Raw genomic sequence first — 10,751 nt, forward strand, 5'->3', positions numbered from 1 at the left:
ATTAGAAAGGGGGAGGGGAGGTAGTCCAAGGATCTAGTGATCCCGACTGTGACTGTGAGATCAAATACGCTTCAGATAAATAAACGCAAGTCATCGTGAGACCTCCAGAGTAGGAATGACTCGTCTTCGGCTAGGAAGTGCGCGGGGAACAGATCGGACTTGTTTATGTGACATAGTCTTTCTACGCAGAACATTGAACCCTTGAAAACAAAGTTCATTTGACGCAAGTGCAACACGAATTTCGGCGATAAACTTACAATGATTTCTCAGTTGTCGTCCTTGCATCAAAATACTTTGAAGACGCAATTTCTGTAACCGAAAGTTTTGGAATCGATTTTTAATGCCAGTGCCTTCTTTATTGGATGAAGCTGGCAAGAATTGTAAATCAATGTTTTAAATTGAATTATTCCTGCTTATAATTTCAGACAGTAATTACTCACGTTGAAACTATAACACTCTGCCATACGGCGTGTAAAATGTTTCACTCACAATTGTTTTGCTCCGCGTTCCTCAAAGCCTCGCGTGTGTACCTTCAATGACTCGCCAGATATCCTGATAAAACTAAAGCTGAATTTGCATTCGATGTGTGACCTCTGTGTTGTTTTACGTTCCTTAAAGAGCGCATGAGGACGACCGCGTACTTGTCGCACATGTGTTAGCTCGCAGTCCGAGATACACGTAGACGATAGTAAGAACAAGGAATCTACATTCACGTAATTGACTCAACCCCCATTGCAAATGTAATATGCATATTTATATTGTATTTATATCCGTATTAAATATATTAAATCCATACTAGCTCTAGAGCTTATTTATGATGAAATAAGAGCGGGTTAAATTATAGTAATTATTCTTTCCGTTCGGTTCGCAGTCTCTTGTGTTCGCATGTCGCATCTGAACCCCTACGGTTTGACATAGGCTACACAAAACTACAGTATATTCAGAATAACCGAGTTTGAAACGTACAAATTCTAACAGAATGCAAGAACGGATTCTTCAGACATTTTGCGTGTTTTTATTTTGCGTGTTTTTATTTTGCGTATTTTTTAAAAAAAATACACTGCGAAAATAAAGTGCCCAAATACCACAGCATTTTCGTCTTTGCTAGAGCTCTCAGTCTTTCCGAAACTCCTCACAGATGAGATATTTCTCCCAGCCTGTTTCCATGCCAACCTCTTCATTGCCACCAGAAACAATCTCATCGTTCATGTGTGTGTCCTGTTCTGATGAAGGCGAGTCTAGCGGTGTCTTCAGAATCTCAAGTTCCGGGAATGTCCACCGCGTTCAGCGATGCTCTCATTCGTTCTTTTCCTCGTGCCTGATGCAAACTAATGAGGACTTTGTGTAATGACGTTTGAAATACACAGCTCAGTACTTGAGAGGTCCCTGCTGCCTGCATCAACGCTGTCTTCTGGGTTGTTGCGCCGTGTGGTCTGATATAAGTTTACCGACCTCTGAAACGTCGGTGAACTTCTACCAGACTGCACGGAGCTAGAACCCAGAAGACAGCCGTGAAAACCTCAAATCCTACGCAAAAAGCAATTCAGCCCTTGTCTTTCGCTGGAGAAAATGTCTGCTGTCGACAGACGCAACACTTTTGTCTTTCGTGTGGGGTTAGCGGATTTTCGGCCCTCCACACTGTGCTGTTTTGGCTATTAACTTACCATGTAGATGGGACCGTGCTTCACTACAACAGAAAAGTAAAAGTGTCCCAAATGGCCGCGCTGTCTCTGATGAAGTCTGTAGACCATCTGCAGTTGCATTTCCTTATGAGATTCCTTGAGTTCGTGCGTTGCACGTCCACGATCTGGGTTAAGATTCAGATCCTTGTATCCTTATGTACACTTGCAGTCAGATGAGAAAGTCCTCTCACCGACTGCCGTGGAGAGCGCAACAAAATTTGATATCGTCCAAACTATCGCCCCGTCAACACCGCAGGTCGACTCTCGATTTGTTCGGCAAAGAACAACCCCCAAGTAAGAATGGGGTGCCGGGCAATGCTGGACAACGAACGCTCGCTGTTGGCTGGCGCAGAGGAAGGACGTGATTTCAGGATGGTCAGATGGATACGCGCTGGAACAACGCGTATTTCTTGCCGAGAGTTTCGACTATGCGACAATCTAAGAAGTTCGTACTGAAGTTGTTTTAACAGGTTCCGTTCTTGCCCTCACAGCGGAAATTCGATTGAGGATGGAGATGAGCCAAAAGAGAAATCGCCACGTTGACTAGAACAAGAGTGAAACATATCGAAAATTTGGATGTCATAAGTCTCAAAGTTACCCCTACAAAGTGCCGATGGTGCAGAATTCGATTCCTGCAGATCCAATTGCGCCCTGAAGTTTTGTGCCTAGAAGTTACTGTGTCCAGATGGAATTGTGGATCCAACGCCTCTTTTCATGAGTGACGAAGCTTGGTTTTGCAAACGCCCAGAACACCGAAAATACCCCCCCCCCCCGGCTGCACACACACACACACACATGAAGTCGCACTTCGTGACCAAGAGGTGGGTGTGCGGTGTGCGAAGAGTGGTCAGCTCGGAGCGATATGTGAACAATATTTTGGAACCTTTCGTTCAAATCATCACTGACGAAGAGAAGGAACACGCACGTTTCCAGCAGGATATTGCAAGAGCCCGCACGTCACATCATTCCGTGTGGCCGCCTCATTCCCCAAATTTGTGTGTGTGATTTTTACCTGATGAAAAATGTATATAGGAATAATCCGCGTAATCTAGGGGCTCTGTACAGTGAAGGGAGGAGCGCAATGCACGTTATTACAGAAGATGAGCTGCAGCGAGTTTCTCCTAAATTTCGTCGGCCATGTTTCGACGCGGAAGGACACTCTCTTTGAGTAAGAGACAATATTGTACACCGTTGTTAATTAAGACGTACCGTCCTGGCACACAGCGAACCTTTGTTATGACTCGAAACTCGTGGCATGAGGAAGAACGTGACTCAGGCACGCGGAAAGTCGATTCGGGTCGCGTGCTGAACGTTCCCCGTGAATTCACAGGCTCCGGTTGGCAGACGACGTCTCGCAAGTCCCGTCGAAATGCCTTTCACTTTGGTTTGGTACACTCAACGGAATATTGAACGATTATGAAGCTGACGTAACAGATTTGCCGTCCCGAATTCTAAGAAGTCTTTCGGGCAGATGGCCCTTTAGTTACTCCCTTACTCTGCGAGGCAAAGGGTAAGGTGGGACAATGGGCAGTTTCAAGATTAAACAAAGAAAGTACATTTAGCTTCCTTCAGAAACAACCCCCAAATATGACGCGCAACGTTTGGGACACCAAGTTGTTGATTTTTAAAGCTCTGCAAATTGCAACTTTCTGGAAAATGACAGGGCAGTTCAGGCCGCACAAGGTCCACCGGATTGAGGTGAGTGACGAGCCTCCCACTTCGGTCGCTTTATCTCCAGGAAGCTGGGCGGGACTCGCTCGCGGTTTCCACTTTTCCGCCCAGCAGGTTCAGAAACGACACGAGTCCTTCCTCTTCAGTATTCTCTGCTGCGTCCACGTGACTTGGTTGCTCAACCTGCACGATCACTCAAGCGCAAACTCCTACTTCATTGACATTCCACAGGACGAAATGTGGAACTGGTGTCCCAATGCCCACATTCCGAAGACGCAAATCGGCGCAGTAAAAATGAAAGTGTCTTCCTGTTGCCAGCTGCTGAAGTAATGGAGCTTCGCTGTCGCTCCGTCAGTAAACTTGGAGGCCGGCGGAGCGGAGGCATAGCTCCTCTCTTCCTTAACCTCGGCAGTAGATGGGGTGAATGGTCAGCATCGCGACCCGGCCGGCTTTACCCCCGGGAAAGGACCCCGGCGCCCTTTTGGGTGGGCCTCAGAGCCGATCTGGGCGCAGAGGCTAGAGAAGAAATCCTCTGCCCCCGTCGGGGGGTCGACTGAGCTGCCGCGGCTTCGCCCTCGCCCAGTGTCGAGGGCTGTTCTGCGATTTCGGCAGGAAGGAGGGCGCTTGCTGTGTTTTCAAATCGTGGTTATGTGCACGTGATCCACGCGGCGTCGATATTGGGGCAGTCACGCACTGGTGACGTCGCAGCACGTCTTCCTTGCGACAGACGAACTCTCTCTCCGTCTAACGACGCCTACGAGGAACGCAGCGTCACTTTCACCCGTCCATTTTGTTTTCTTCTGCTGTGGCATCGCGTCTGACGTCGGAGACCCTGGGATTCTCGTCTTTTCTAAATGCATTTCATTTCACTTATACTTTTTTTGCTTTGCTCCGCTTTGCAATGTTATGTGCTGGCATTTTAGTTCCATCCAGTGCCGAGGCTTTGCAAGTCCCTCGCGTCGTTTATGGTTGGGGCCGCGCGTTGTTGACTTCCAGCGCGATCGATTTCGATGTGCGACGTCTCGTGTCAGGTGATTGATTGTTCAAGGACGGGCGGCTTGGGATGTTACGTAATTTAAAAAGAGGATGAACGCTTCCGAATGCATGATTCGTAGTCTGTAGCGACTTTTGTGGAAGATCGCTTGGCCACTCGGAGGAGGGGGCAGCTGGAGCACCGTGGCTGACTTTTCTTTTCCTCTCGTAACGACATGTCTTCAGCAATGTTCTTGCCATTGACTGATTTACATTTACATAAACGTATGCAATTTAGAATATTTGGTTAACGTTCCTCTTTGTGCTAAAACGGGGAAGGGCTCCACTTAAAAAAAGGTTTTGGGTGATGGGAAGAACGAGAATGGCCGAGGACATGCGGAAGGGACTGGAAAGGGGGAGGAATTGAGATCCGGAAGAAATCAATGCGGTCAAAGTCAAAGAACCGTTTTGTCTAGAAGTAATCTGAATGTCAGATCGATGATGGTCTTCTGGGTCGTGACGCCGTGTGGACGCCTACCCACGCGTCTATACGGCGTCGCAACGCAAGCTGGCGTTGTTCAGCCCCGCTGAGAAGGTAAAGGAACTGCCTGAGTTCCTTCGAATTAGACCCTTGTAACTGTGAATTGCTTTCACTCACAGCCGCGGTGCAGAAAACGCGCAACTCCGTTACCGCGCGGTCCTCTTCTTCTTCCGGCTTAACATTTTCCGGTACCCCTTACGGGTCCCTAACTTTTCGTTGGCTTGATCTATGGACAATCGGTGGGACTCCTTGGACGAGGGATCGGCCCGTCGCAAGGCCTCTGCCTGTACACAGGACAACACAACACAGAAAAACATCCATGGCTTGAGTGGGACCGCGCGGTCTGAGAAGAGTAAATTAAGAAGAAACTCTGATTCTGTGGGAGGCTGCGACTGAAGTCTCGATAGGCATCAAATTCTTAACGCGCGATGCTCATCGCCATCTTTCAAGGAAGACGTTTTCATTGATGTGTCCGTGCATTCAACCAGAAAAGGCGCGCACTTTAATTGAACGTACGGCCTCGTTATATTTTCGTGATCTGCTGAACATCAACGCAGAGAAAAATGGACCGGCGGCTTAGGTCTAAGTTAGTAGGCTGCGCGCGCAGACAACTCACAAGAGATGGGCGAGGAATGTAGCACGCTTGGGGAGAGCAGAAAGGACAAAATTTTGTCGAGAAATCTGGTGGGAGGAGGCCACTTCGGAATGTGACAGAGAGCGTCAGGGCGCAGACTGAATTCGGTCTGAACATCCGCGTTCCACAAAATACGGGAAACCTTGTGACCGGTTTAACGACCTTTACGTTGTCAGGGTGGGCTGTGCTTCGGGGGATTGGTTGATCCGTAGTCGAATCTGTAATGAAGATTTCGTAACATTTGAAAATGCTCGTAAGCCGGTTCTGTGTCAATTGTTTTCCACGTAGAATTAACGATGTCGTTATTGCAGGTGAAACTGTCGACTGTGGTTTGTGACGCCGTGTTGCCTTTTCAGCAACCGAACCTCCCTGAAATCCGAAATCAAGAGGTCAAGTCTGCTTTATCTTGCGGCATTTGTTTCATAGCACAAACGTAAAATTGCAGAGTTCGCTCAGTGGCGTAGTGCTCTTTGAACTCCTCCTTATCACCACGGCAATAATCAGCATTCTGACGGAGGTGTCGCACGTTTTTATTATTAACGTTGAGCTTGAAATATTTGTTATCACTTTATTTTTTTAATTAATGGTTACGAAGTCGTGAACGTCAAACGAATAATCTGCCTAACATAGTAATCTTTTTTTTCAAGTACAAAGGGTCGAAATGTCATTTAGGAGGATCCCGAGTACTTCACAGATCAGGCTGCATCTCGCTGTTTCACAGTTGCGTTCCGCCATGTTCACTGTCTCTCTCTCTCTCTGTGTCTGTTGCCGCCCTACTAACGTTTGGGCAAAGTGCGCGATCTCAATGGAAATCGAAAAATGACTGTCGTCGCACGAAAAGCGATTCGTTCGAGAATCGCTTTGACCCGATTTTCGTAGCTGGCGCCTTACGTACTTGGCATCTTTGTGCTGTTCCCCAGAAGCCAAAATAATCTGAAGTGTTTTATAGAGCGTCGTTAATTCATACAGGCACAGTCCGTAAATGTCCAAGAAGTAGTACGAACCCATCGTGTGGCGTCGGTCTTGGTCAAGGGCGGTCAGACGAGGCTGAGATGGATTGGTCATGGACAGGAGAAGTCGGATAATCTGAAGGGAAAAGGCCACATGGCAGAACTAGGAGTAAAAGGAAAGATAACTCAGAGACGCATCGAGGAACCTGATGTAAGTGTCTCGATTGGAACAACAAGAAGAGGCTAGCAGACGAGAGGCGTGGCCTCGTATTCAGGCTTCTTAATGTTTTCTCTTGATCGGAATTGGCGATTGTTTCTCAGTTATCTGACCACTAGACTGTCATCTCTTTCTTTCTTTTACGATGTGAAATCTGTATTCATCAATGATGCCTGCTGTTCTGATCTTCAGTGTGTGGCTGATTTAGAAATGTGTCCAGGGACGTGATGTGTTTCTGCAAGGGCGTGGTTCTTGATGTCTATCGAAATGCTTTAAGATCCTTTGCGCTACGCTTAAGACTAATAGAAGACGTTATTTTACGTTCCTCGTGTGTCAGCGGTCTTGGAGTTGAGTCGTGTCGTGTTGTAAGATCTATTTTCGTCGCCACAGAGGCGACATATTGTCTCAGGACCTAAAGATGCTGCCTCCACTCCTCGTGACCGCTGTGTTCTGTAAACGACCCGAACTAGAACATCCACAGATTCGTCCAGACTGGAAAGAGGTCAAAGAAAATTTACCGTGGTAGATTTTTTTGTGGGCGTGTTCTCTTACAATTATTAAGAAGTTATTTTAACTAGACTCGAGCTTCAAACACTTTATTCTAGACGACTTCATTTTGATGTCTTTATTTTCCTTCTTGTATGGAATGGAAATCAACATTGAAAAATCAAAGGTAATGAGGATAGCACCGAGAGCAGAACCACTGAACATTGTAATTGGAAACCAACAGCTGGAGAATGTGGAGCATTTCAAGTACTTGGGAAGCATAGTCACGACGGACGCCCTATGCACCAAGGAAGTAAAAGCAAGGATAGCCATGGCCAAGGCAGCTTTCGTCAAGAAGAGGATACTTCTCACTAGCAAGTTGGGCTTGGAGATGAAGACGAAACTAGTGAAGTGTTACGTATGGAGCAGAGACCTGGACACTCAGGATGAAGGAAGGAGAGTTTTGAAATGTGGTGTTGGAGAAGAATAGAGAAGATCAGGTGGACGGATCGAGTGACCAACGAAGAAGTATTGAGGAGAGTCAACGAGCAAAGAAACATTCTGCAGGCGATTACACGAAGGAAAGCTAACTGGCTGGGACATATTATGAGAAGGAATGGATTAATGAGTGACATCATCGAAGGCCAGGTTGAAGGAAAGCGAGGACTGGGAAGAAGACTGATACAGCTAACCGACGACCTTAAACAAGGAAAGAAGATGACGTTCCAGGAATTAAAACGAGAAGCTGAGAATGGGGACAACTGGAGAGCTCTTTTTGGGCAGAGCAACGGACCTGTCGTAAGACAGAACACTTAATAATAATAATTTTCCTTCTTAATATTCAGAGGCGATCAGAAGGGAAGTGCAAAACAAACATTTTCGTTGTATGATTGACAACACTGCTGAGCCCCGCCCATGTTTTAGCTCAAGGTTTAGCGGCGAAGTTCGGCGAATGTGGTCAAATTACAACCTGTTCGTGCGGAGCGACTTTGGCTCACCAGAGGTTTGCATCCAAGGCAAGCAACGTTCAGTAATAAGCTTTTCGAGGTTTCAAGGAATGAAAATGGCTGCAAAATATGGACAGAACTGTTTGCCTCAGTGAAGTGCATGTGAATGGATCGAAATGTTTAAAAGCAGTCGGACCGGTGTGGACGCCCATCCACAAGCGTGACGAAGCGACGATTCTGGGAAACTTCGGGCTGCTCGTCGCTGGTACAAACCTCTGAAGGTCAGGATGAACAAAACAACGTTACTCTGATTGAAGAACGCGCCTATAAAGAACGTGGTCGGAAAAATACTTTGACCGACGAAGGACGAAGGTCACCTAGGGGCTGGGTCTAAGGCTACGATGTGGGAAAAGCTCTTGCTGAGTTCCCGGTTCAGAAAGCCAAGACGCGTATGGGAGGATGAACTTTGGACATGTCTTTTGAAGGTGGGAATTGAATTGAACTGGCTGAAGAACGCGATCATGTCGGGTTTTGAACTCAAGAGAAATTGTAGAACGCATTATGTGCCCGGAGACCGGGCTTCGTGGTTTCTTCTCAGGCACTCGAGGCAAATGCCAGGATTTTACCTTTGCAGTTCATCTTGCCATTCGGTGATGTGGCCTGCAACCATAAGTAAGTGAAGAGATTCGTGCGATCTTTGCGGGAGGGAACATTGTGCGTCCTTTCATTCGTCATCTTACTACGATTTTTTGACTGCGTAAGTTATGGACGTAACGCGAAATGCACCATTTCACTTGCGTCATTTAGGCCTATCTGATGTTTGTCTGAACCAGGAAATTAATTTCATTAAATTATTGCACGAAATGAATGTGTATGTCTGTCTGCCCGCGTGATTCAGATTTCGTTAAAATTTGGTGTGGGCGTTATGCTAGCAGACGCACGAATTTGTGAGTTGGGAGAAAACGCTCGCGTTACTTAATAGCTTGTAGGGTCATACAATGCAGTATGGTAATGGATCTTGAAAACAATGCACTAATTTAACATTTAAATTCGGCCCAGTTTCCTTTGTGTTTGGTAAGGGTCATTGACTGAATGACTATCATGCTTTTACATCGCCTGCAGTTACTGCCCCGCTGATGGTAAGTCGTCGTTTGTGGCACGTGGACGCCTCTGCGTCGGCTGGGAGCGTCCAGGACGCAGAGGTGCGAAGACTGCAGTGCAGATTCCAGAATTCCAGGCTTGTCAGTTCTTAGTTTTTCAATGCCGATAGGCGATGATGTGTGGAGATGTTCAGGTTGGCCTTGTCGGTGATTAGAATCGTGGCTGCTAAGTGTGTAGTAAACGTGTTTACGGATCTAGGATGAATAGAATACAGTCAAACCTCGGTTTACGAACTTAATTCGTTCCTGAAGGTCGTTCGTAAACCAAAACCATTTTCCCCATAGGAATTAATGTAAAATGGATTAATCCGTTCCTGGACCCCAGATGATTGTTTATTTAAAATTTTACAACAGTACTTTGTGCACAAGTTCTTAACACAAAATCAATGGAAGCCGTTAAATCTATCACAAAAAAGATAAACGCAACACTAAGCAGATCAAATATAGACGAAATCTTAATTCAGTTTTACCGTACCTGTATGGAGGAGAGTTGACGGCGTAAGTGGACGGGGATTCTTTTCCTTTTTTCTGTCTCTTGGCACCACTCGACTCTGCATCAGACTCACTGGGCCTCTGTCTCACTAAAAAGTTGTCCAGCGTGATTTGGTTTTGTCTACGTTTTAAAATGTTTCTAAAGTGACACGTGGCATCATCATTGAAAATGTTTGTGCTGCGGCTTGCTTCTGCTTTATCGGGGTGATATCGTTCCACGAAACTTTGCACCTCACCCCATTTTGCACAAATTTCACGGATCAAAGAAGTAGGAACATCCTCCCTTCCTTCCTCTTCCTCTGAAGACATTTCCTTAGCAATCGCCTTTTGTAGCTGCTTCTGTAGTTGTTCCAGTTCTTCCGTGCTGAGTTCATCTTTGTGGTCCTCCAGTAACTCCTCCACATCTTCATTGTTAACTTCCAAGCCCATGTTTTTGCCTAGAGACACAATATCATCGATAACAGCAGAATCTTCATTGTCAAAGCCCTCAAAGTCTCTGCCTGCAACACATTCGGGCCACAATTTCCTCCAGGCTGAATTCATGGTCCTGTAAGTCACTTGCTGCCAGGCTTTGACAACGAGAGTTAAGCAATGAAGAATATTAAAATGGTGTTTCCAAAAGTCTCTGAGTGTTAATTCTGTGTCAGAGGTTACCTCAAAACATCTTTGAAAAAATGCCTTAGTATAGAGCTTCTTAAAGTTTGAAATGACCTGCTGAGCCATGGGCTGTATTAGAGGATGTTGACGGCTTGCGTGTTCGTAACTCGAGACACAGTACGTCATCCGAGACGCTTTGTGTTCGGAAAATTTGTTCGTAAACTGAATTGTTCGTGAACCGAGGTTTGACTGTATATGCCTTTTTCTTTGAGAAGCTAGGTCTAGCCTTTACCGGACTCCATCCACATAACACAAATGAAGAATGCAAGTTTCTTCAGTTCGAACCCCACCACTTGAAACAAAATTCATTGAAGGCATCTAATAGGAAGAAGCAGGGCCATG

Source organism: Zootermopsis nevadensis, unplaced genomic scaffold (genome assembly GCF_977971745.1).
Source record: "Zootermopsis nevadensis isolate Lab colony 2312 unplaced genomic scaffold, Znev_1.0 Znev_ptg000020l, whole genome shotgun sequence".
Lineage (NCBI taxonomy): Eukaryota > Metazoa > Arthropoda > Insecta > Blattodea > Termopsidae > Zootermopsis > Zootermopsis nevadensis.